The 6,360-nt window shown below is 39.5% G+C and overlaps 1 pseudogene; it reads right to left on the reverse strand.

Annotated features, from left to right (window-relative positions):
- Positions 1-5,587: 5,587 nt before the first annotated feature.
- On the reverse strand, positions 5,588-6,034 carry LOC136153939 (cyclin-dependent kinase 2-associated protein 1 pseudogene; annotated as a pseudogene).
- Positions 6,035-6,360: the final 326 nt, after the last annotated feature.

Here is a 6,360-nt window from a genome sequence, read left to right on the forward strand (position 1 = left end):
AAGAAATTAAGAAAACAGTTCTATTTAAAAAATGTCAAAAAGAGTAAAATACTTAGGAATAAATTTAATGAAGGAAGTGAGAGAGCTATACACTAAAAGCAACAAGACATTGATGGAAGAAAGTGGAAAAGACACAAATGAAAAGATGTCCCAAGTATATGGACTGGAAGAATTCACACTGTTAAAGTATTCATACTACCCAAAGTGATCTACAGATTTAATATAATGTGTGTCATAATCCCAGTGGAATTTTCCAGAGAAATATAAATGCTAAAATTCATATGAAACCACAGAAGACCTTGAATAGACAAAGTAATCTTGACAAAGAGGAGCAAAGGTGGAAGCATGGCACATCTTGACTTGAGCTATAGTACGAGATGGTGTGATACCAGCATAAACATAGACACACAGGCCAACGGAGCAGAATAGAGCCTAGAAATAAACACATGCATATATAGGCATGTGATCTTTGACAAAGGCACTAAGAATACACAACGGAAAAAACATACATCCTCAATCAACAAATAGTGTTGAGAAAATTGGATATTTGCATGAAAAGAGTAAAACTGGAGTCTTATCTTACATCATACTAAAAAAAAAAAAATACAAAATGGATTCAAGACTTAAAAATGAGACCAGAAACCATAAAACTCTTAGAAGAAAACATGGGGGAAAGCTCCTTGTCATTGGTCTTGGCAATGTTCTGGGTGTGTGTGGTTTTTTTTTTTTTTTTTGTATTTTGTTTATTTGTTTTTAATTCGACAGCAGAAACCCAAGCAAGAAAAACAAAAATAAGTTGGACTACATAAAATTAAAAGATTCTGTATAGCAATGGATATGATCAACAAAATGAAAAGGTGAAATAGGAGAAAATATTTTCAAGCCATATATTTGATAAATTAATATCTAAATCATAAAAGAAGTCATACAACTCAATAACAGACTAATTAATTAAAAATAACTTTAAAAATGAGCAAAGAACCTAAATATTTTCCAAAGAAGACATACAAATGGCCAACAGCTATGTGAAAAGGGGCTCAGCATCACTAATCATCAGGGAGATGATAATCCAGACCACAATAAGAGATTACCTCATACCTGTTGGGAGAGCTATTATCAAAAAGCCAAGTGATAACATGTGTTTGCAAGGGTGTTGAGAAAAGGGAACTTTTGTACACAGTTGCTGGAATATAAATTGGCACAGCCACTATGGAAAACAGTGTGGGGGTTCCTCAGAAAATTACAACTGTAACTATCATATGACTCAGCATTTCTACTTCTGAGTATGCTGTTGACACTTGAACAATACAAGACTGAACTGTGCAGTCCCACGTATAGATGAATTTTTTTCAATAAATACATTGGGAAACTATTCAGAGATTTGAGATGATTTGAAAAAACTCACAGGGGACTCGCATAACCTAGAAATACAAAAAATTAAGAAAAAGGTGTCATGAATGCATAAAATTTATGTAGATAGTAGTCTATTTTATCACTTACTATCATAAAATATACACAAATATAAAAAAAAATTATCAAAAGTTACACACACACACACACACACACACACACACACACACACACTTATGGACCATGAATAGCACTATACATTCCTGATGAGCAATTTCTATAGTAAACTGTGATCTCAAAGTGATCACTGATGGTCCATGGGTATTTCTCATTGTGTTCAGTACAATACCGTAAGCCTTGAATAACACCATAGGACTCAAATGAAGTGCCCCTGGTGGTGCTGGAAGTGCTCACAAGAAACAGAAGTCATGACTTTATACAAAAAGTTGCTTGTTATGTACCACAGTTTGGGTCTGCAGTCATGGTTGCCACCATTTCAAGATGAATGAATCCAGCATAAGGACCACTGTAAGAAAAAGAAATTTATGAAGCCATCACTACAGCTACACCAACAGGTGTGAAAATCTTCTGCTTTTTGTGAAATACCTTATCTTGTATTGAAAATATAGCTTGTATATGGGTGCAGGATTGCTATAAGCAAGGCATATCTATAGATTCTAATATGATTGAAGAAAAATCAAAGTCATTATGGCAACCTAAAGCAAAAGAGGGGTGAAGGGTCTAAAGCTGGAGAATTTTATGCCAGCAAAGGTTGGTCAGATAATTTTAGAGAGAGATTTGACTTAAAATATCAAAATAATAGTAGAAGCAGCTTTTGAGAAATCAAGAGGAAACATATGCATTCCCAGGTGCCATTAACAAAATCACTGGGTATTAATCTTGTATCCTGCAGCTTTACCAATTCATTGATGAGCTCTAGTAGTTTTCTGGTAGCATCTTTAGGCTTTTCTATGTCTAGTATCATGTCATCTGCAAACAGTGCCAGTTTTAGTGGTTTTCCAACTTGGATTCCTTTTATTTCTTCTCTTCTCTGATTACCACAGCTAGGACTTCTGAAATCATGTTGAATAAAAGTGGAGACAATGCACATCCTTGAGATTTTCATATTAAGTGAAGTCAAACAAAGACAAATATCACATCACTCATATGTGGAAATATAATTTTAAAAAATTGATACAAAGGAACTTATTTACAAAATAGAAACAGACTGAACAGATCTCAAAAATTAACTTATGTTTGCCAAAGAGGAAACATAGTAGGGAGGAATAAATCATGAGCTTGGGATGAACATATACACACTACTGTATACAAGGTAGATAACCAACAAGGACCTACTGTATAGAGGAGGAAACTCAATATTCTGTGATAACTTAGAAAAGATTCTTTAAAAGAATGGATATATGCATATATATCACTGAATCACTTTGCAGTACACCTGAAACTTATACAACATTGTAAATCAACTGTACTCCAAGAAAATTTTAAAAAAGAAAATCACTGAGGAGAAAACAGATGTGTCTGGACAGGTTTTAATGCAGATGAAAGTGCCCTATTCTGGGGGAAGTGCCACAAAGTACATGCATTGGTAAGGAAGGGAAGTGAACTCCAGGATTTGAGATAGAATGAGATAGGCTAATTCTATGATTTTGTGCAAATGCCATCAGGGTTTTGTGCAAATGATCAGGACTCCCCTAACCTATAGAGTAGCTAACCCTGAGCCTTCAAGGGAAATGATAAACACCATCTGCCAGTGTTTCAGCTGTACAACAAGAAGGCCGGACAGCAGGAAACTTTGGGGGGATTGATTTCATCAGTGCTTCGTCCCTGAATTCAGGAAGTACCTTGCCAGTAAGGGACTGCCTTTTAAAATTCTTTTGATATTGGACAATGTCCTTGGCCAACCAGAACCCCATGAGTTCAACACTGAAGACGTCAAAGTGGTCTCCTTTCCCCTAAACACAACATCTCTAAGTCAGCCTATAGATCAGAGGGTCAGAGGGACCTTTAAGGCTCCGTACACATGGCACTCTATGAAAATGTTTGTCAATGCTATGGAAGACAACCCTGATAGAACATCATGAAGTCTGGAAGGATTGCACGACTGAAGATGTGATTGTTGTCACACACACACACACACAAAAATCCCATGAAAGCCCAAACAATAAATTCCTGCTAAAGAAAACTATCCAGATGTTGTGCATGCCTTCACAGGATTTATGACAGAGTCAGTCAAGGAAATCATGAAAGAGACTTTGGATATAGCATGAAAAGTTGAGAGGGGGTGAAGAGTCCCAAAATATGAATCTTGGAACAATCCAAGGGCTAACAGAAATTACAGCAGAGAAATTAACAGAATACAACTTGATGGACATGATTGGTTCCAAACCAGAGCTGGATGATGAAAAATAAGACATAGAAGAAGCAGTGCCAGAAAACAAATTGACAGCCAATCTGGCAGAAGTGTTCAGAGTACTCAAGACTGCGTTTGACTCTTGTATGGCATGGACCCTTCTATGATAAGGGCACTGAAATGAAAGCAAATAGTGGAAGGAGGGCTGATAATACACAGAAACATTTTTAGAGAAATGAAAAAGCAATATCTTTGGAGAGAAATTACAGTGTATTTCCATAAGGGTACACTGAGTGTGCCTGCTTCTCCTGCCTCCCCTTCCACCTCCTCCGCTCTTCCATCTCTGCCACTCATCAAGGTCAACCCCTCTTCCTCCTCCTCCACCTTAGCCTACTCAGCATGATGGTGACAGGAATAAAGACCTTCATGATGACCCACTTCCACTCAATGAGCAGTAAATAATCGTCATGCCATACAGGTAACAAACTTATTTCTTGAGTATGTGTGTGAGTGTCTTTGTGCTAAGAGCTAATAACTGTATGGTAAGGACTGTATGAGATGCTTCTGTGTCATCATCACCTTCATCATCACCACCAGCTGAATATTCGTCATGTAGAACATTGCATACAAGACTTGTATTGAAGTGGATGGTCTACCATTACATAGGCAGAAGGTGAGGATATTTAATATAAAACTAATAATGTCTTCATTTTCTTACTGTTTTATAACTTTACTTTCAAAGAATTATATTATTGCACAGGGTCCCACCTCTCTCTTATCAATGGATAAGTTGCACATCAAACTGTCATCACAGGTAAGTGTTTTCTCTTATAGTAACAATGTTTTCAGTACTGTATTATAAGTATTACCATAATAGTGTATGCTATAAAAATTTTTAGCGATTCATTCATTACTGTATATGCTTGGCAACCATGAAGCAATCCTATTGATTACACTAGACTACTACAGAGCAGTCATATTACTACTTCTTCATTATCAAAGTTTGAATCATTCATTATACCTGTAACTAAATATGAATTTCTTTTTACATTATGTTTTCATTTTTTATATTTAGTGTTTTGTATCTATAGTCTTTTGTGTCATGTAAGATAATATAGATGTAGGTACTGACAGATAATTCTTATAAATGGATGCTGTAAACTTACAGTATTGCTAAATACAGTACTGTGAATATATTTTCTCTTATGATTTTCTTTTTTTTTCTGTTAATGAAAATAAGCTTTATTACGTCAAGTAATAAATACAAAGACGCAAACAGTTCCATTTTCTTCCAGATGTTTGGGTCAACCCTCAGAAAAGGCAGAACTGAAATCTACATACAGTCTTAGGAAAAATTTCAGGGGTCCTTGTTAGGTTTGGTTTGGGAGATTGCTCTTTCTTCTGTATTTATAACTTGTGCATTTTAGAATGGATTTCAAAGCACTAATAATCATGCAAATATGCTTAAGCAAAAAAGAAGTTACATTAAGCAGAATCTATACCGTATGGCAAACGAGGGGACTGGCTACTAGGTTAAGTGTGCTGTCAAGTCCGTACTACCGAAAAAAAAACTTCAAGTTGCATCAGCTTGTGAAAAGGAACACAGAACAATCTGGGTTAACATAAATGTATTCAAAAGAAAAACAGACACTGGTATCTCAGAGTCAAAACTAGTTTGCTGTAAGACAGGTAACTTCTACGTGCATCTTTTGAATCAATGCTTTTAAAAAAAGAAAACAAAACCACAAACACCTGGAAAGTTCCTATTTCCAATGTAACTCCTAATCAATTGCAAAATCCTTCCTCAATCTTAAAGAGACTGTAGACTCAGAGCCTAAATGAACCACCAGAGGGGCAGAGGGACGAGAAACTGAACTGGTTAACCAACTTGAAAACAAAAGTTTCATCTCAATAAGGGAGGGGAACTGTAACTTCTCCTCTGGGAAGAAGCTGGAAAACCTTCCACGCTCACCTGGCGTTTTGTTCCGTTTCAGCCAGGCACTCCCGCACCAATCCTCGGGCATGGATGATGCCTCGTTTTAGTCTCTCCATCGCACTCTTGCTGCCCGCGTAGGTGGGTCAAATCTCCTTCCCCAGCTCTTCGATGATGGCCAGCAGCTTGGCATATTTGCTCTGGGGCACCTGCCTGTTCCCAATGCCCTGGGTGTAGCCTAGAGATGGCGGCCCGTAGTCACTCAGCAGCTGGCGGTACTGTGAAGACGTGGCCATGCTGGTGGAGGGCGGGTGGACGCTCCCAGCGGCGTTGAGGGAGGCGGCGGGCATGTGTGCGGTGCAGTTCGGTTTGTGAGACATCCCCCCGAGCGGCGGGGTGCGCCGGGGCGCAGCGGGGCCGGCCCGCTAGGCCTGCGGCGGCGGCGGCGAGGCGGTCCCGGCGTCCGTGCGCCCGTCCGTGCGGCCGCCGAGCTCCCGCGCCCTTTTTGTTGTTGACGGCTCGGGCCGCACCGGCAGATATGGCCGTCCCTCACCCTGACACCCGCTGCAGCATATCACCCATACATCGGGCGGGCGCGCGGGCGCAGGGGCGGCCGCAAACTTTGAGCGGAGCCAGCGGGGCCGGCTGGGGCCGGGAGCGAGGGGGGCGGCCGGGGCCGGGAAGTGGGGGGAGCCGGCCGGGGCCC

Source organism: Muntiacus reevesi, chromosome X (assembly GCF_963930625.1).
Source record: "Muntiacus reevesi chromosome X, mMunRee1.1, whole genome shotgun sequence".
Taxonomy (NCBI): domain Eukaryota; kingdom Metazoa; phylum Chordata; class Mammalia; order Artiodactyla; family Cervidae; genus Muntiacus; species Muntiacus reevesi.